Source organism: Pristis pectinata, chromosome 3, assembly GCF_009764475.1.
Source record: "Pristis pectinata isolate sPriPec2 chromosome 3, sPriPec2.1.pri, whole genome shotgun sequence".
Lineage (NCBI taxonomy): Eukaryota > Metazoa > Chordata > Chondrichthyes > Rhinopristiformes > Pristidae > Pristis > Pristis pectinata.
Window position 1 is genome coordinate 13,154,646 of NC_067407.1, and position 22,170 is coordinate 13,176,815.

A 22,170-nucleotide genomic window follows, 5' to 3' on the forward strand; every position below is an offset into this window, starting at 1 on the left:
CAACACCTCATATTCTGCCCTGGGAGTCTCCAACCTGATGGCCTCAACATCGATTTCTCTAACTTCTGGTAACCCCTCTCCTTCTTTTTCTTCCCTCCCCCACTCCTTTGTCTTCTCTTATTCCCATGGCTCCCTTTCCCTGCCTTGATGACCTGCCCATCTCCTCTCCTCCCCTCCCCCATCCTTCATTCCATGGTCTACTGCCCTCTCCTACCGGATTCCTTCTTCTTCAGCCTTTGCCTCTTCTACCTCTCAGCTTATTACATCTTCTCCCCCTCCCCCACCCACCTACCTTCCCCCTCTCACCTGGACTCACCTATCACCTGGACTCACCTATCCCCTGCCTGCCTTTGCTCCTCCCCCTCCCCCCACCTTCTTGTCCTGGCTTCTGCCCTCTTCCTTTCCAGTCCTGATGAAGGGTCTCAGCCTGAAACGTCGACTGTGTATTTCCCTCCATGGTTGCTTCCTGACCTGCTGAGTTCCTCCAGCACTTTTTGTGTATTGCTAACTTATTGGAGTTCTTTTAAGAAGTAAAACGTGCAATGGATAAAGGGGAACTAGTGGATATACTCTATTAGAAAGTCAAAAGGCAATTTGATGAGGTGCACATCAAAGATTACTCTGGAAAATCAAAGTCCACAGTGTAGGAGGTAACATGTCAGCATGGATAGAAGATAGGCTGCGTCTTTCTCACTCCCCTGCATCTCCAGATCCCCTAAATAAATCCCCCCTTCAAGTTCCACATGATGAAGAAGTACCTTCTGAGTTGATTCCATATTTGGAAACATCAACCACAACCACAATAACAAAACCCACTTTTCTTCAACTTTCATTCAGGTGTGATGTGGGTATTAATGGCAGAAGTTTTTCTTGTGGAGGAACCGTCCATAGATCCTTCAAGGTTGCCACGCAGGTCGATAGGGTTGTTAAGAAGGCGTATGGAGTTTTGGCCTTCATTAGTCAGGGTACTGAGTTCAAGAGCTGCGAGGTGATGTGGCAGCTCTATGGAACTCTGGTTAGACCACACTTGAAGTATTGTGTTCCGTTCTGGTCGCCTCATTATAGGAAGGATGTGGAAGCTTTAGAGAGGGTGCAGAGGAGATTTACCAGGATATTGCCTGGATTGGAGAGCATGTCTTATGAGGAGAGGTTGAGTGAGTTAGGGCTTTTGTCTTTGGAGAGAAGCTGGATGAGAGGTGACTTGATAGAGGTGTACAAGATGATAAGAGGCACAGATCAAGTGGACAGTCAGAGACTTTTTCTCAGGGCAAAAATGGCTAACACGAGGGGGCATAATTTTAAGGTGATTGGAGGAAGGTATAAGGGGGATGTCGGGGTAAGTTTTTTACACAGAGAATGGTGGGTGTGTGGAACCCACTGCCTGCAGAGGTTATGGGGGCAGATACATTAGGGACATTTAGGAGACTCTTAGATAGATATATGAATGATAGAGAAATGGGGGAGAGATGTGGGAGGGAAGGGTTAGATAGATCTTAGAGCAGGATAAAATGTCGGCACAACATTGTGGGCCGAAGGGCCTGTACTGTGCTGTAGTGTTCTATGTTCTACGTTCTAAATTCTGAGATAGAAGCTTTTGTCTTCATTACCCTGCAATTTCCAATATGCATTATGTTTGAAGGACAAACAGCCAGCAGTGGTTTCCTCCACTGGGATTTAATACACCTTTACTGAGACATATTTGACATACATCCCAAATTCCTGGAACTGGAATTGCAGGAACTTTATTGTTACTCACACATACCCTACAGCTCCCCCCACCCTCTGCCTCCACACCCTCCAAATCCTAAACCCTCCAGCTCCTCATCAACAAATAAATATCAACCATTTCTTCCTGGGGCACCCAGGTGGTTGCTGATGGTTTCACTGACAGTTTCAAGAATGCCACCCAAGCCTATGTATTTTCCCAGCAGGAGCTCTTCACTAATGTTGTTGCATTATATGTCTTTAAGATGATAATCAGAGTTTTTGCAGGTCAACTCTTCCCTCTGGACTTGAAACACAGCTTGCCAAAGATTTAGAACACCTCGAAGGAGATTTGTCCTTTATTTTTGAAGAGCAATGTCTTTAATTGTGTTTAAAAGAAATGTTTAGATATTCTTGAGCTACTTCAGGAATGAACACAATTGCTAATAGCCTTGTTAAAAAACTGTTCTTCACATATTTTGAAATTTCTGTTCTTTGAAAGTTCTGTTCACACAACTCAAAAAGATCCAATCACAACATTTAAAAGACATTTGGACAGGTTCATGGATAGGGAAGGTCAAACACAGGTGAAAGGGGTTGGCTTAGGTAGGTAACTTGGACCAGGTGGGCTGAAGGGCCTGTTTCTATGCTGTATAACTCTGTGACTGCTCTTATGGTCTTGAGAAAATAAGCTGAAAATAAACCTGTTGATTCAAAATTGATTCTTGATTGTAAGCAAATTAGGTTCTGATTTGATTCGCTTGTTAGTGTGATAGGCAGAGGATGGCTAGCCCAACGGGACAATATCAAAGTACCCAATACTGGTTTGAACATCTAGATTTTACATCTGATTTAATTGAAGTTGTAATAGTTTATTTGAACTGAGCCCTATTTTAAAGGAAACATAGTTCTGGATTAACCAAAATAGTATTTGTTTCAAAGGCTGTGAGGCAATTCAAACTTCGCTTGAATAATAAAAACCCAGAGATTACTATAGCTAAATTAGCTAATGCCTTATTCATGCATTCGTTACCCTGCCTGCTATTTTAAGGGAGGCAGTAACCCATTTATTTAATCAGGTTAATGACTCTTAAAATAGGTGATAGAACGATGTCGTCTTAGCATATCAAGCTCCTGTCTGCTAATGTTGCCAGAAGTAATTTATGAATTGATGCATGCAAACAAAAGTTAGAAGCCCGATCAGTTTTATGAGATTAGTACAACCAAGATGAGTTTGAAGGTAAAGCTGTTGAGAATATTATGAGCCCCTCTTAACTGACTGGGTTGATTGAGGGAAGGTATAACAGTGGCGTATTAATGAGAGTAAATGAGTAACGCATCTTCCAGGCTTTAATTTAGTGCCAATTGAGCTTCAGAAGTCCAATCAGTCATTGATTTGAATTCTCTTTGGGTTCATTGTCAATTAAATACTTTTTATAATACTTTTTCTAACTTTCTATCTCTGTAAAAATGCAATTTACATTAATTATTGACACTTGTACTGCTCGTGGCAATTGTACATCTACTCGGTTTCAGACTCTGTTTAGATCCAGAATCTAGAAGTCCTGCAGCACAGGAAGAGGCCTTTCAGCCCATCATGGCTGTGCTATCTGAATAACTCACTCTCTCTTTGTGCCAATGTAAACTTTACCTCTTTGTGTACTTACACAACTCACTTTTGAAAGTTGAGATTCAATCTGCTGCTGGCACTATTTAGGTAGAATCTTCCAGAACACAACAGCCTGTAGCATACTATGAATGTGCAGCTGGCTGTAACCTCCTCAGAGGTCTGAGGGCTTTAGTAGGTAAAGGAAATCGGGCATTTGGTGAGGTGGGGGAAGCCAGGCCAGCAGAGATCTTTAGCATCCTGGTGGCATCCATATGAACATTCCTCCTCCTCCTCCCCCACAAAATCCCAAAAGTTTTTGTATCAATTCTTTTTGATTCAATGTTTCATCAAGCTTTTGTGGAGCATTCACCCTATTTAATTATCCTTCTCAATTGCAGTTGGGGTCCTACGTTTGTCAAAGGTTCCCATTTGCGTATGTATGTCTGTTTTGCTAAATACCTTAAAATCTGTTCTCACTGGTTATCTATTCTTCAACTAGAAGAAGCAGCTTCTCCTTATTTATGTCATCAGAACCCAATGTACCTAAAATCCTTTGTGTTGTGCTGTCTTTTTCAGAGTTATGCAACAGCAAATCAATCTTTTTGGACAGGAATGAACTAATTATTTTTTTATTCAGGGATTTTTTTACGCAGGCATGGTAGTGTAGCAGTTAGCATAATGCTACTACAGTGCCAGTGACCCGGGTTCAATTCCAGCTGCTGTCTGAAAGGAGTTTGTACGTTCTCTCCGTGTGTCTGCGTGGGTTTCATCCGGGTGCTCCGGTTTACTCCCACATTCCAAAGATGTACGGGTTAGGAAGTTGTGGACAGGCTATGTTGGCGCCGGAAGCGTGGCGACACTTCTGGGCTGCCCCCAGAACACTCTACGCAAAAGATTCATTTCACTGTGTGTTTCTTATCTTATTTCCACATCTGCTGAAAGAGGATGATGAATCTCTGGAACTCTCTGCCCCAGAGAGTTGTGGAGGCTAGCTGATTAGAAGTATTTAAAGTGGAGGTAGATTATTATTTGAAAGTTCAGGGGAACTGAAGCATATGGAGAACTGGCAGAGTGAAGGACTTGAGGCCTGGGGTAGATCAGCAATGACCATATTGAATGGCGGGGTAGGCTTGAGGCAGCAGGTGGTCTACAACATAGAACACCTAGAGCACAATACAGGCCCTTTGGCCCACAATGTTGTGCCAACATTTTATCCTGCTCTAAGATCTATCTAACCCTTCCCTCCCACATAGTCCTCCATTTCTCTATCATTCATGTGTCTATCTAAGAGTCTCTTAAATGTCCCTAATGTATCTGCCCCCATAACCTCTGCAGGCAGTGCGTTCCACGCACCCATCACTCTCTGTGTAAAAAACTTACCCCTGATATCCCCCTTATACCTTCCTCCAATCACCTTAAAATTGTGTCCCCTCATGTTAGCCATTGTTGCCCTGAGAAAAAGTCTCTGACTGTCCACTCGATCTGTGCCTCTTATCATCTTGTACACCTCTATCAAGTCACCTCTCATCCAGCTTCTCTCCAAAGAGAAAAGCCCTAACTCACTCAACCTCTCCTCATAAGACATGATCTCCAATCCAGGCAACATCCTGGTAAATCTCCTCTGCAACCTCTCTAAAGCTTCTACATCCTTCCTATAATGAGGCGACCAGAACTGAACACAATACTCCTGCTCCTATCTCTTTGTGCTTTCCACTTGTGTATGTGGCCCATTTGTCATACAGAATGGACACAGAGTAACAACAATCCTCTACAACCCCTTTTTATGCTTCCAGGAAATAGGGGAACAATGAGAGAGGAGAATTCTGAGGTGCATTGGATTCATGACTCAGGAAGCTCCATAGTTAATCTATTTCCATCTATCACTGGAATTTTGATGTTTGAACAATTGAAATAAGGATTTATAAATAGCAAAGTGTCCCAAATTATTAAACAAAAGGAAACCTACTACATTAGCATTAACAATAACTACAAATGGTATGACATGGTAGTGTAGCGGTTAGCGTAACGCTATTACAGCACCAGCGACCCGGGTTCAAATCCGGCCACTGTCTGTAAGGAGTTTGTACATTCTCCCCGTGTCTGTGTGGGTTTCCTCCGGGTGCTCCGGTTTCCTCCCACATTCCAAAGACATACGGGTTAGGAAGTTGTGGGCATGCTATGTTGGCACCGGAAGCGTGGCAACACTTGCAGGCTGCCCCCAGAGCACTGCGCAAAAAGATGTATTTCACTGTGTGTTTCGATGTACATGTGACTAATAAAGATATCTTATCTTATGTTATAAATCCCAGTGCTTATCTTTTGTGAATGCCTTCAACGTAGACATATTTGGTTTATTACTACAATGCAGTAATTTCACTGTAGCTGCTACCAGGCTAGTGTAAGATTATTCCCTGTTACTTGGGGGCAGCAAATGTCCATGATGGACCCTTGTGGGGCTAGTTATTGACTATAGCATTTCATCATCAGGCCCTGCAGTCTTGGGTAACTGACTAAGGGACAAAGACAAGACCATTGGCTGAGAACATGTGATGGCAGGAGAAAGCTGGCATCCTGAGAAAAGATCCCACCTCATGATCCACAATGCTTGTGTAATTGTCCTGGGACCAGACAGATAATAAACTCTGTGACCCAGGCTGTACAATTGCCATCAAAGTTCCTAATCTGCACCATCACCAATGACCAAAGCTCTCAACATGTTTGCCTGCTTCCTGGGGGCAACATTGTTCTCCTTCCTGGTTGTCAACTTTCGGTTCCTGCAGAGCAGCTCTGTCTGCAGTGGAGAACAATCTGTTCCTGCTCGGTGTCCCTCTGCTCCAGATGAAGAGCTAACTGCTCCCAGCTAACTCCACTCTGTTCTTTCATGACGTCAGTTAGTTCCCAGGTGACAGTGGCCAGAGCTGTGATTGGAGCTGCCAGAGACACTACAGCAGCAGAAAGACTCTAAATTGCCTCTGCTCGTGTCTCCATGGGAACAGAAGCCTGCCATTGTAACAAGAAAGCTTCAATGACAGATGGCACAAAATTACAGATTAAAGAAAACTAACTACATGGAAGGAGACCATTCTGCCCATCAAGTCCTTAATGGCGTGTAATCCAGCTAATTACACATTTTTGCTCTCATACATAACCCTCCACATTTTTCCCTTCAAATAGTTATGCAGCTCCTGTTTGAATGCTACAACAGAATTTGTCCCCACTTTCACCAGCAGTGCATTCCCCAAACACTTGCCACATAAGATATATTTTTCTTCGGGTCACTTTTGGTCCTTTTGCCATTCACCCTCGTTCTATATCCTTGACCCCTCTTGCATTGAAAATTGTCTCTCCCTGCCCACTCGGTCAATACCCTTCATGAGTTTAAATACCTGTATCACAACCTTCCCTCTTCCATTAAGAATAGCTGCATCTTCTCCAGTCCATCCACATCCCTGGTGTGGAAGAGATGGGCACCTGGTTGTGCATGAGTTCCTACACAAGTGGAAATGAACTGCTCCTCGCTTCTTGCCATTGCTTGCAATCAATCAGGCAGGTTGGACAATGCATCAAGCATTTCATTAAGCATTTGAATCAGCCTTCTCTGTAATAGAGCCCACACGTAAGATGTCATTTGTATCCCCAGGGCAGTACTAATGTACGACCACCCCCCAGTGCCGTGACTCACCACCCTTCTAAACTAACCTCTTCAGCAACTGGTGCCTGATGGTGTCTGCTCCTCCTCCTTTCCTGCCTGCTCCTCAGGTGTGACTGCACAGGGGGTCGGCAACTGTGACTCGCTCTTAACAGTTTGTAATGAAAAAGCCAGAAGAAAAGAGCAAGGCAAAAGTGGGACTATTTCTGGGAGAGCACAGCACACATGTAGATACAGATAGGCAGGACATTCATTGGCATGAGGGAGCGGTGAAAGGTGAAGGACCAAATGATACTTGTGTACCGGGCAGATTGAAGGCTCCAGCGGTACATCTACCTGGGCCCCAGTGATGACCTTCTGTAGCCTGGCTAGTCTCTGAGTGTGAGAGGGCCCCTTCCTGTTTCCTGGCATAATGTTCTGTTCCTTACAAAATAGCCTGAAAGGTAAAAGGGAAACATTATTACCAGAGAGAGACACACAAGAGACAGCAGATGCTGGAATCTGGGGCAACAATCTGCTGGAGGAGCTCAGCAGGTCGAAAGCAGCAACAGTCGTGGGGGGAGGGGGGGTGGTGGTGAAGGAATTGTCAACGTTTCAGGTCGAGACGCTGCATCAGGACTGAGAGTGGAGCAGGGGGATGGCCGGTATAAAGAGGAGAGGGGGAGCGGTGAGACAGGAGCCTGAGGTGATTGGTGGACTGAGGACAGGTGAAAGATGACGTTAGCTCCGTGTGTGTGTGTGTGTGTGTGTGTCTGTGTCTGTGTGTCTGTGTGTTTGTGTGTGTGTCTGTATGTGGCTGTGTGTGTGTGTCTGTGTGTCTGTGTGTCTGTGTGTGTGTCTGTATGTGGCTGTGTGTGTGTGTGTGTGTATGTGTGTGTGTGTCTGTGTGTGTGTGTGTCTGTGTGTCTGTGTCTGTGTGTCTGTGTGTTTGTGTGTGTGTCTGTATGTGGCTGTGTGTATGTGTGTGTGTGTGTGTGTCTGTCTGTCTGTCTGTGTGTGTCTATGTCTGTGTGTAGCTGTGTGTGTATGTGTGTGTCTCTGTGTATCTGTGTGTGTGTGTGTGTGTGTGTATTTGTGTGTGTGTGTCTGTGTGTGTGTCTGTGTGTGTGTGTGTGTGTGTGTGTGTGTGTGTGTGTGTGTGTGTGTGTGTGTGTGTGTGTGCTGCTTTCTCAGAGGTCAGACTACTTTAATTGAAAGTTTAAAGCAATAAGGTGAGATGGTGGTCCAAGCATTAGAGCTCTCACCTCATCATATAAAGCATGGGCTTGAAATTTCTGGATGAGTCACTCTGATATTAGCTCTGTGACTCTCTCCTGCCAGCTCCATTTCCCTGCAACCCTGTATGGCTTCCTGGCGCCTCAGTTCAAAGAAGCTCCTCTGCAAGAACCTCAAGCTTGTGATGTGATAAACAGTGGATGGGGGTAAACTCCCGCACCTCCACTACCTCTCCGTCTGCCATTTTACCAGGGCGCATCATTCAAAGTTGTGCTGTGACATAGCATAGAGAGTCCTTTACTGCTGGAGCCGTAAATTGAATTAGCTCTGCAAGGTGCCAACAATGTAATATATGGTAAGAGTGGCTGGTGAAAATGATCCAGCACCATTATACAGAGATCCCAATCCATACTGTTACTGAGCTGCAGCACCAAGGATAAGCAAGAGGGGGCGCTGTGCAGCACTGGATGAGAGCGCCAATGCAGAACTTCTGGCTGGTCGTATGCTTACCTCTGCAGAACCTGCTCTGCTCAAAGGAGAACAAACCCCACATCCAGATTACCTCCACGTAATTTAAATTCCTCCTCCTTGGAAATAAAGTCAAAGCAAGCACTTATGAAGCCCTTTCCTCATTGGTGCGGGATGCCCTAAAGTGCTCTATGGCCAAGGAAGAATTTACGAAGGGTAATTACAATTGTCACACAGCAGATGATTCAGCCAATCTGTCTACAGCTCCCACAAATGACAAAGTGATAATGGCTGCATAATATCTTTCTGTGTTGTTAGTTGGGCATCAGAACACTTGGGATAACACCTCTGTTATTCAGAATGGACCACAGGAACTTTAACAACTACCTAAGGTCTTCCAAGTGAGAGGAGTGAATGCATTCTGGGTTGGGGCTTTAATATTTACCGCTACCAATGGCACAGTTGTACCAACACACACTATGCTGTCCAATTCCCAAAGACGAGCGAGGTCAGTATCAGTAAGGATGGATCCAACTGAGGAAATTACTTCCTTAACTTCTTCCTCATCAATCCACCTTCACATTTGTCCACAACAATACCTTGTCAGGAAGAACTTGTTACGAAAACAAAGCCTTATCTCCGTTTGAGGTCATCCTCTGCTGTTTGGGGTGTATTATCATTTGTGCTCAGCAGGACAGTGGCTTTGGATTGGAGAGAAACAATGATAAAATACACGGTAAAGGGGTAAAACATATCTCTACTTGTCTACGAAAGCTAAGTACGTGCCAAAGAACAAGCTGTTATGGAAAGAAACTACATCTGGCCTTTTGAACAATCATGGTGCAAAATCTTTCTATGATACTGGATAAAATGCTTTATGACAGTTGGAAGTGGCCAATGCCTAGAGGTAAGGCTTACTTGACTGAACAAAGAAGGGTCAAGACTGTGTATTGTGTTTTCTACGAAGATAAATGTGGAAATCTGCTAGAAAAGATGGATAACCAAAGTGATTCCAGAGAGCTGTAGCCAGCTAGTCACCTGTCTGATAATTTAATTGGACTGTGTAAACTACAGATAAATCAATACAGGATCTTCAGTAGACAACTGCCATAATCGGCTTCAGCAATGAAGATGTGACAGCTGATGGGGAAAGCAGACTTCAAAAACCCAGCCACAACACTGATTCTGTACAGCTGAATCAACATGACACATTTGAACATGGAGCATCCGCAGTTAGTCTCAGCCAAACAGATCCATCCATCCTTCCAGGGAAGTAGAAGATGTAAGATAGGTGTACTTAGCATGAGCAGGATTAGATGGCTGAGAAAGGGAAGTACAGAGAGAAAGGGCCGTACTTTCTGCAGTAAAGAAGATGAAAATTGTTTGCTCCTGGTCCCAACTGCTGCAAAGGGTTTGATACAATAGAATTCCAATAATGAAAGAGTAACAATGTGATTTAAAGCGAATCATTATCCGAAAATGAACCAGGAAAATAGTGAAAATATTGTATATTATGCAACAACAAATTATGAAACACAGGAGGTGAGAAGCAACTTTTACAATACATCCCTAAGAACGTCCCCAGGCGTAATATTTTATTAATAGATTTCAAGACAAAGGTGAGAGGAAAGCAGTTGTAAAATAAATAATGGTAGCATGGTTACAAATTGGTGAATATGGAATGAAGTAATAACACAATCACTTGGTGTGTACAGTTATAAGCATCGTGAGATAGCTCAATGAATTGTTATCAAAACAGGCAGACTACCTTACTGAGAAATAAAAGATTGCAAAGTTCTTTGAAAATGTGTATATTTTTTATAAAGCAGCTCATTTATACAGCCCACCATCAATTAACTTTAAGGAAGCTAATGCTATGGCTCAGAAGTAAACTAGGCTACAAACCCAAGAATAGTAGATGAGGACGATTTAACAGTGCTGTTGAGAACAGTCCCTCCATTTAAGTGTATTAAATATGCACCTTGCTGTACTGCATAATGGATAAAACAGAAAAACAGTACATCAATACACTGCACTGTTGCAACAACCAACTAATCTTCTGGTTTTAAATAGTCCGAGCATTACAAATAGCCATTGTCAAAAGCAAAAAAAGCTACCAATATTCCTGCTTCTATTAAAGCAGGATTCATATCCAGCTTGGCATATCACATTTTTACAATAACTTTGATGCCATGTATGGTATTGACAATGCTTGATAGATTTGAGCAGGATTACAAATGGCAATGACTAAGTTTGAGCAATATCTTCCTGTGTGCCTTAAGTATTAAATGTTTATTCACTGATGGTATTAGGCCTTGGTATTTAGTGTTTAACCCCACATGGATTCTTTTGATTTACAAGTGTTTCATTATTGCTCATTCAAAGACACATTTGACATTGTGTATGTGTTGGTACTGGTATTGGTATTCGTTTATTATTGTCACTTGTACCGAGGTACAGTGAAAAACTTGTCTTGCATACCGTTCGTACAGATCAATTCATTGCACAGTGCATTGAGGTAGTAAGGGTAAAAACAATAACAGAATACAGAGTAAAGTGTCACAGCTACAGGGAAGTGCATTGCAGGTAGACAATAAGGTACAAGGTCATGACAAGGTAGATTGTGAGGTTAAGATTCCATCTCATCATATAAGGGAACCGTTCAAAAGTCTTATCACAGTGGGATAGAAGCTGTCCTTGAGCCTGGTGGTATGTGCCCTCAAGCTCCTGTATCTTCTGCCTGATGGGAGAGGGGAGATGAGAAAATTCTTGGCCGCAGCCTCTATGTGGTTGGACCAGGACAGGCTATTGGTGATGTTCACTCCAAGGAACTTGAAGCTCTCAACCATCGTGACCTCAGCACCATTGATATAGACAGGTACATATACACCGTCCCCTTTCCTGAAGTCAATGACCAGCTCTTTTGTTTTGTTGACATTAAGGAAAAGGTTGTTGTCATGACACCATGTCACTAAGCTCTCTATGTCCTTTTCCTGTACTCCAACTCATCGTTATTTGAGATACGGCCTACTACAGTGGTATCATCTGCAAACTTGTAGATGGAATTAGAACAGAATCTGACCACTCAGTCATGAGTATATAGGGAGTAGAGGAGAGGGCTGAGGATGCAGCCTTGTGGGGCACCAGTGTTGAGAATAATCGTGCTGGAGGTGCTGCCTATCCTCACTGATTGTGGTCTATTGGTCAGAAAGTTAAAGATCCAGTTGCAGAGAGAGGTGTTGAGTCCCAGGTCTCAGAGTTTGGTGATGAGTTTGCTTGTAATTATAGTATTGAAGGCGGAGCTGTAGTCAGTAAACAATAGTCTAACATAGGTGTCTTTACTGTCCAGATGCTCCAGAGATGAGTGTAGGGCCAGGAAGATGGCGTCCACTTCTAGATCTGTTTCGGCGGTAGGTGAATTGCAGTGGGTCGAGGTTGTCTGGGAGGCTGGAGTTAATGTGTGCCATGACCAGCCTCTCGAAGCACTTCATGATGGTGGATGTCAGAGCCACTGGTCGGTAGTCATTAAGGCACATTACCTTGTTTTTCTTGGGTACCAGGATGATAGTGGTGGTCTTAAAACAGGTGGGAACCTCAGATTGAAGCAGGGAGAGGTTAAATATGTCTGCAGATACCCCTGCCAGCTGATCAGCACAATATCTGAGCACACGGCCAGGGACACCATCCGAGCCAGATGCTTTCCTCAGGTTCACTCTCTGGAAGACTGATTTTATATCATCCACAGTGACAGTGGGTTCAGTTGCATTGGAGGCTGTCAGGGTGGGTGGTGACAATCCATTCCCCTTCTGTTCAAAATGCGCATAGAATGTGTTAAACTCATCAGGAAGGGATGTGCTGTTGTTGACTGTGCTGCCCGACTTCATTTTGTAGCCCGATATAGGAAGTAAGTCCTGCCACAACTGACGGCTGGTCTGGGACTCTATTTTGAACCGGTATTGTCTCGTGGCATTCCTGATAGCTTTACGGAGGTTGTATCTTGATTTCTTGTAAAGGTCAGGGTCACCTGATTGGAATGCAGCAACCCTCGACTTCAGTAAGGAGTGGATCTCCCGGTTCATCCATGGTTTCCAGTTTGGGAACACCCGTATTGTCCTCATTGGTACACAGTCCTCAACACACTTGCTGACAATGTCCACGACGATGGCAGCTGAGTCTTTGAACATGGACCAGCCCAGTGACTCAAAGTAGTCACGTTGAAGGAACATCTGTTTCCTCAGACCAGCACTGCACGACTCTCTGTACCAGATCCTCCCGTTTCAGTTTCTGATTGTACGCAGGGAGGAGGAGCACCGCCTGGTGGTCTGATTTACCAAAGTGAGGGCGGGGAGTGGCTCGGAAGGCACCTTTGATGGTTGTATAGCAATGGTCAAGGGTGTTAGGGCCCCTGGTGGGACAGAAGACATGCTGGTAGTACTTTGGTGACACACTCTTGAAGATGGCCTGGTTGAAGTTGCCAGCAATAATGAAGAGGGCCTCAGGGTATCCTGTCTCAAGGTTGTTGACCACAGAGTATAGTTCATTGAGTACAGGCTTCATGTCCATCTGGGGTGGGATGTAGATGCCATCAGGATGGCTGAAGTGAACTCCCATGGCAGTTAGTTTTATCTGTTAATAACACAGAAATGGTTCTCAGCAAAATCATGTCTCTTGGGATCCATCATGGACAAAGTGGTATATGCAATTTTACTATTTGGGATCAGGATAAGAGAAACCGGCTGCTATGTGTAGATCTAGATAAGAGATGCCAAGAATTATCAACACGTGGAGGCATTAACTTTATATTTCTCTGTTGGTATATCATTCATCTTGGACATTACCAGGATTATGAATGACATTGTCCTGTCTCGAAACATGGAAGGAAGAAAACTTTACAGAACATGAAAGCACTTAGTTTTTGAAACCATGTAATAAGCCAATACAAAACCACACAGAAGGGCCAGAGGTTCATGGGATTTAAGTGTTATGTATATCATCCAAATTCAGTGCCACAATACTTATCAATATTTTAATGATCTTAAATAAGGTACAAGAAGAAAAAATGGCATTTGAGAAATACATTCAAGGATGAACCCAGTTGATTGATGGACCTTCAAAGGTTCAATCCCAATTGAGAAGGAAGTGCTCTATTTTTACTCTGAAGATGGAGAATTGCATTTGGTTTGAAACGCCAAACTACAGGAAGGGTTTGAGAGCCACTGAAGAGCCTGGTGACAATTGTAAATATAAATGTACCATAAAGAAGAAAACAGAGTCCATCTAATGCTAGGAAGGTTGTAACCATAAATACTATCTCCTGGGAGAGGCAAAAAAAAACAAGAAAAAAGAGACTGTCACCATTTTACAAAGACCGTGGCTAGTTTAAACATCCCCAGACAATCAAGCAAGGTTCCTCATGCCCACAACTGGTCTCAGGAACTTATAAAGAACTGCAGCAAATCCTTACCCATGGCATATTTCAACAATGTCTTGTAAAATGCAATTTATACATAAAGAAATGTTTCCTGGCATCTAATCTAAATTATGCACTAACACTTTTTAAACATGCCTTAAGAACATAAAAAAAGAGCATGAATAAGCCATAAGATCTCCTGAGTCAGCACTGTCATTCCATAAAATTGTTAACCTCAATCTCACCTTCCTTCTCCATCCCCTTTTCCCATGGATACAGAAGGTTTAGAGGGATGTGGGCCAAATGCAGGCAAATGGGACTGCCTGAGTTGGCAACTTGGTCAGCATGGATGAGTTGGGCCAAAGGGCCTCTTTTCATGCTGTATAAATCTACGACTCTATCCATGAGCCTGTCCAAATCTTTCTTAAACATTACGTAGTACCTGCCCTTACAACTTCCTCTGGCAGCTCATTCCATACACTCACTGCCCAACATGTGAACAAGTTGCTCCTCGGGTCCCCTTTAAATCTTTCCCCTCTCACATTAAACCTGTGCCCTCTAGCTTTTGATTCCCCTATCCTGGGGATAAAGACTGTGTCTATCCACCTTATCTATGCCCCTTTATAAACCTCTGTAAGGTCACCCATCAGCCTCCCTCAATCCAATCCCAACCTATCCAGTCTCTCCTCATAACCCAAGCCCTCAAGTCCCAGCATATATGCCTACTCTGTTTCCTGTAAGCCAGCTAATATATCTCCCACAACATGAGCTTTTATCTTCCACAATAATCGTAGATTTGGCTTCTTTAAATCTAACGTAACATATCCACTGATTCCCCTTTCTATTATGTTAACTTGTACACAGTAAGCTTTTATTTTCCTCAACAATCTTTGTTGCAGCACCTACTAGAAATCTATCATAGCATATCCTCTATCTACAACAGAAGTTACTTCTTCAAAAAACTCCAATAAATTGGTCAAATATGATTTCCTTTTCACAAATCTAGTTGACTTTGCCTGGTTACCTTGAAGCTATCTAAGTGCCCCACAATAATGTTGTTGAGAATAGCTTCTAACATTTTGCCTTTTACAGATGTTCAACTAATTGGCCTGTAGTTCCTAATTTTTGTTTCTGCTTCTTGAATAAAGGAACTATCTTTGTCATTTTCCATTTCAATGGAACCTTCCCTGAATCTAGGGAATTTTAGAAAATTAAAACCAATACAAATAATTCTCATTAGCCATTTCCTTGAAGAACCTAGGGTGAAGTCCATCAGGGCCTAGAGACTTGCCAGCCCACAGCAAAAACAACTTGTTCAGACCACTGCCCTGGTGACTGTAATTTTCCTAAATTCCTCCCTTCCTTACAATTTCTGATTTACAGCTATATCTGCAATGTAACTTCCTTATTAATCTCGTCTTTTGCTGTTTTGTGCTCCTCAAATTATACTTGATGGTTCTTGCAATGCAACCTATTTGCTTTCCCTCCAGCTACCTCACATTGTACATGCACCTTTAATGAGGGATCTATTACCACATTCACTGTCTTTTTGATCCATACCTTCAATGAAATGGACTTACCTGGAGGTTCTCAACTACTAAATGCATTGCATTACAGTTTACCACATTAAAGAACATTTGGTCACAATCTCCTTGTCTTTCTTAATCAACTTGCAAGCTGCAGATTTGGTTAAAATTGTTAACCCCTGTGTACTTGGTGCAACATCATCAACTATTTCCATGTATCTCCCAATCTAAATCAAGAGAAAGGATAAAGAGACAGAGTTCAGGCTACAGCTGGAATATTGTGTGCAGTTCTGATCACCACACAATAGGAAAAACATGATTGCACTGGAGAGGGTGCAGAAGCTATGGAAGATACAAGAGCCTGAAGGCACATAGCACCAGGCTTAAGGACAGCTTCTATCCCACTGCAATAAGACTATTGAATGGTTCCCTTATATGATGAGATGGACTCTGACCTCACGATCTACTGTACCTTGTGACCTTGCACCTTATTGTCTACATGCACTGCACTTTCTCTGTAGCTGTGACACTTTATACTGTTATTATTTTTACCTGTACTACCTCAACACACTCTGTACTAACCCAATGTAACTGCTCTGTGCAATGAATTGACCTGTACGATCGGTATGCAAGACAAGTTTTTCACGGTACCTCGGTACAAGTGACAATAATAAACCAATACCAATACCTGAGCAGATTCATAGAACATAAGAAATAGGAGAAGAAGTAGGCCATCTGTCCCGTCGAGCCTGCTCTGCCTTTCAATAAGATCGTGGCTGATCTGGCCATCGACTCAGCTCCACCTACCTGCCTTTTTCCCATAACCCTTAATCCCCCTACCATGCAAAAATCTATCCACTAGTACATGAGAGTGAAGCTATAACATAACAGAAAGAAGAATTGGAAACTAACACTATTTGTCCCATCTGTATTACATTTATTTCTGTGTTTACAAGTTGTGGAATTCAAACATCATCACAGGACCTGGGCACACCCTGCAGTTCTGAGAGACCATTGGGATGTTCTCTTTTGGATGAGATATTAAACAGACTCCATCTTCAAGTGAAAGCAATATTTCATGTGGTGCATCTTACAGGTAAACAAGAGAGTTCTCTGGCAAACTGGCCAATGTTTATCCCTCAATCAACATCCTCAAACAGGTAATTTAACTCCTTGTAAAATAAAGCAAAATAAAAATCTGCACATGCTGGAAATCTAAAACAAAAGCAGAAGAAGCTGGAAATACTCAGCAGGTCAGGCTGCAACTGTGGGAAGAGAACCAGAGTCAATGTTTCCGTTCAGAGACATCAGATTGAAACGGAGACCAAAGAAGCTTGTAGGGTCGGGTGGGGGAGGGAGATGTCTCTGATGGGGTAAAGCTGGGGTGACAATGGGGATAAGCACGGTAGTGTAGCAGTTAGCGTAACGCTACTACAGTGCCAGCGACCCCGGTTCAATTCCCGTCGCTGTCTGTGAGGAGTTTGTACATCCTCCCCGTGACTGCGTGGGTTTCCTCCGGGTGCTCCGGTTTCCTTCCACATTCCAAAGACGTACGGGTTAGGAAGTTGTGGGCACGCTATGCTGGCACTGGAAGCATGGTGACACTAGCGGGCTGCCCCCAGAACACTCTACGCAAAACACTGTGTGTTTTGATGTACATGTGACTAATAAAGAAATCTTATTTTATCTTAAGCAGTAAGCAATGTTATCTCATCAATGAGTGAATGGGAGCAGTTAGAGAATGAGGACACAGACAAAAGAACCAAGACAGAAGAATATGGGAGCTGCAAAACGCAGAGCAGAAGGACAAGCCCAACAGCTCATGCTGGAAATGTGCTCCCAGAGAGAAAACCAAACAAGTTTTCTTTCTGAACTAATACTACAGATGGATAACTGATACAGACTGAGAAGTCAAGTTGCCTGAAGGTGCAGAAGGGCTACAACATGCCCAGACAGAAGATGAGCTGTTGTTCCTCAAGCTTGCGTTGGGCCTCACTGTGTCAGTACAGGAGGCCACAGACTGATAGGTGCACCTGTGGGGCTTCAGTGTGTAGAGACTGGCTGCAGCATTGGCTCTCCCTTCCACCCACAATTATACCGCAACAGGTGTGAAACAAAAGGTAGGCTGCCTTCTCACCGATGCTGGTCTACGTTGGCAGCAACAAACCACCCTTTGGCACCAGTGCACCATAAACGTCAACGAAATACAAGCACAGCATTAGTCATGAGTTTTTTTTAGAATATACCGGTTAGAGTAGCCAGCATTGCAGACAGAGATTAATTGTTTCATCTGTAATCACGGGTTTAAACTTTCAGTTACAATATATTAATTCCTCGTTCTCTCTCTGCCTATTAGTAAATTATATTTTTATGATAAATGTGCAATCACTTATGTCTGCCAATTAAAGGATTCACTTATTAAAATAAAGGACTGACAAATGGTCATGTAGCAATAGTTCACAAGATTTATTCCCAGAATAAACCAAACCACCTTCAATCAAAGTGTTTGCTGCTCTGCTTCCCAGTGACAAACTTTAAACTTCAGAGGTCAAAGTGATGCTCCTCCCTCGTGAAGGAATCTAGCAGTAGGGGATATAATTTCGGAATAAGGGTTACTCGTTTCAGACAGAGATGAGGAGGTATTTCTTCTCTCAGAGGGCGGTTGAATCTTTGGAATTTTCTACCCCTGAGATCTGTGGAGGGTGAACTACTGAATATATTCACGGCAGATTTGTTTGGTCAGTGGGGACTTGAGGGTTATGGGGAGCAAGCAGGCAAGTTGAACTGAGGCCAAAATGAGATCAAACCATGGTCGTATTAAATGGCAGAGCAAGCTCGAGGGACCATACAACCTATTCCTGCTCCTATTTCACATGTTCTTATTTTCTTAAAGTAGCAGCTCTGGCCCTAACTTAAAGCAGCTGATGTCTGTTTTCTTGCTGGACAGTCAGAACTGATATAACTTCATTGCCGATTCTGCTTACTTTCAGGCACCTCATCAAAAAAACAGATTGCTAATGGACAGGACCACAACAATTTCCAATGTGACACCACACCTTTACTCATCACAAATTTTCTTACACATTGCTGTGCAGTACATCAGCTTGTGCAACTGGTTTACCTCGTTAAATTCTCATAATATTTAAAAGCCCTGTGTATCAACCAAATTTCAGGGGCTCAGGGATAGCTGAGTTGTGTTCAAAATACCCAGCTGTGCGATTGATGAGCTAAACTGTCTTTGTAATGGTTCCTATATTTGGAAGTGCTTTCTTGTTTTTCAGTAGTTTGGGGGCATTGGTAAATTGAGTCCAACAAAAAAAACAATTTGAAATATTAATAACACTTCTGTCAGTAATTTCTCTACTTGATCATCGGTGTCTCAAATCATTTGATGTGAAATCTTCAAACGTTTAAAAAAGTCAATAGAGTTCAGCAAAATCCACATTGGTATGTAATGGCATTGTCTACATCGTAGTGCCTTCCAGGCATATCGGGAAAATGACCAGGAGATCCAAAGCTTTTTCTTATAAAGCTTCGAAGATAGTCTTTTCTTTCATCTTATACCAAATCAATTCCCTTAAAGCAAAATCCCATAAATATAACTTCAAAACTCTACTGGGTACCCCCTAAAATTTGTATTTTGACAAAATTCTTTGAACTTTTATTACTAAAGTTTGGAGAAATATGATTTGAGCTTTAACAGCTAGAGATCAGAGAGCTTCTATTCTTCTAGCACTTGCATTAAGTCATTTAAGACCCATATTATCAAGCCCCCCAATCACACACAGTCTTTAAAACTGGTTACAGCTACATATCGTTTATTCTGAATTCTATAGATTAAAGAATGTACAACAAACACTGGTGAGGTTGCCCAAGCTTATTATAAGACCCTAACTCCAACTAAAATTGTATTTTAGGGGAAGGGAACATGATTTAAATGAATAAATGATCTCGATATAAAAACCAAAACAAGATATTTACTAATCTACTTGCTAATTAGGAAAAAATGCTTGTAAGCTTTTAAGTAAACTCTGTTAGTGGTCGAAAGGTTAGTTTTATTACAAAGAACTGACAGCTATAAAGTGCAAGAAAGATAGAGCATTGTGCCAAATTTAACAAAACGTATGTTTGATCTGTTAAATTTTAAAGAAACAATCTAATGGACGTGGCTCTCTTTTAATTAATTTTAATCTTACTTAATGGTAGCTTGTAATAAAATGGATGTACAATTACATATGTTTTATTTATCAAGCCTTAATGCATAATTAACCAATATAGCAGGCTCTTCATTGCTAATCCTGTCATACAGCCTACTAATCTTCACAACTAGTACTTAATGATGAAGGTCCCTCAAGCTTTTCCTCTTATCTCCAGCTAGGCTTTGTACTGGCACAAATATGCTCTCTGTATAGGGGGCCCCCTACTGCTTTCCCAACTCCATGCAAAAGGACAAGCTAATTATCAAGTGTGCTCTGTTCAACAAGACTGCTTTACCTCCACTTTGCTGGCTGGAACAGGAACAATTCCTATTGACGGTACATTATCAAAGTCACTAGGAACATTTTTAATATAAATAATTCTCAGGAGTAATAATAATATCTCTTTAGCATTCATTTAGATTCACTTCTCTTTCATCACACTGTGAATAGCATTTGAACTGAAAACGTTTACTTTCAATTCTCTTTCACTTTTCAGATTCAAAACTTAGTTTAGAAGTCACCATGTTAATTGGTAGTTTTGGTAAAATAGTATCAAAATCACAGGTTAAATACAGAAAAGTTGCATAGCACATCTAAATACAGCCATCCAGAGTTGCTAATACAACCCTCAGCATTCATTTTTTTTTCCATTAAATTATTCCAAGAATTTAGGCATCCACCTCTCCCAGAATTCTCTCACGATCTACTCCATATATTGAGCACACTTGGTGGAGAGAAGAATTTGCTGATATCCTGTGACACTTGCTTTGATTCCTACAGCTTAATTTATAGTAATATTCCAGATTAATAAATATTGTTCAATTTATGAATGTGTGATTTACAAAATTTTGCTATAATATCATTGCCTCTTTTGTTTTAATTTCCGAATCTAATTTTTAGAAGATCATACTGATTCACCATTCCTTTGATGCCACACAGTTCTCCAAGAGTTACACCATGGACCTTCCTTAAGAAGAACATATTAGCAACTAGCCCGACTGATTCTCTGTTGCTCCACTGTCTGAAGGTGCTGGGAATCTGGTGCAGAGGAGCTGGGGCACATGACACGAGCTGGCCAGAGTGAATAGCCAAGGTGAAAGAGATGTTGGGAATGGAGGAGCAGCATTCTATCTTGATGGCAGGCAAGAACCTGGCCAGACGCTCTTGATGTTGCTGTATGTGGTACAGGTGTGGCCCAAATCCTGCTCCTGCATTGTGGCAATCACTGCTGCACCCCCATCTCAAAATTTATATTTGGGAAAACAAATATTAGCTCTGTTTGGTGAATCTCTAGCTACTGTTCAACAAAGGAATAAAAGGATTCTGCTAAAATAGAGCTATAGAGTAATACAGCTTGGAAACAGGCCCTTTGGCCCAACTTGTCCATGCCAACCAAGGTGCCTATTTGAGCTAGTCCCATTTGCCTGTGTTTGGCCAATATCCCTCTAAACCCTTCCTATCCGTGTACCTGCAAATAGACCATGAGGCCATTCCTTTGAGGTAACAGGGTTTAATGCTATGTCAGAAACTGACCAGTAGCACATACCCCAAAACCTGAATGGTTTAGATGCATCTTGTTTTTCAGATTTCACCTTTTGTCATGATTGCTCAATAGATTGGCCCCCAGCCGTATGTGGAGAACTGGCAATCTGGAGAAAACGATGCATTGCTGATTACCAACTACAAACTAAGACTATTGTCAGCAGATTTCCTCCCCCTGAAGGGTTTTATAACAATCCAATAGTTTCCTAGTTACTATTGCTGAGATTAGCTTTAATTTCTCAAATTCCAGATTTATATAATTAAATTCCCCAGCTGATGGATGATTCAAGCTCGAGAGCATTATCCAGAGGTCTGGCAGATAGACCAGTAATTGAACCATCCTGCTATTCCACATGCAGTGGAGCACAAACTCACTGCACTTCCCCAAATGAACCCCTGCCAGTTTAGAACTGGAGGTGGTGCTGCTTTGGAAGGAAAGATTGTTAAAGGAAGCCAGTACCTACTTGAATTAGCATCATGAGCTGGATGCAGTCAGCTGGTTGAAAAGTGTAAGCTTTTAAGCAGATTTCTCTGATGGTGCAAAAGGAAATGAAGGGCAAGGCCAGTGCCAAGGGAGGAGCACAAATCTTGCAAGGTTTGAGGACTCATGGAGAAGCTTTGTGGCTCAGAGGTGGATCAGCTGAGTGTTAGGAGAGGAAGTATTGAGGTATTGAGTTTATTATTGTCATGTGTACTGAGATACAGTGAAAAATTTTTGTTTGCATGCCATCCACGCAGATCATGCCATACATAATTACATCAAGATACGATAAGATTAGATTTCTTTATTAGTCAAATGTACATCGAAGCACACAGTGAAATGCATCTTTTTGCATAGAGTGTTCTGG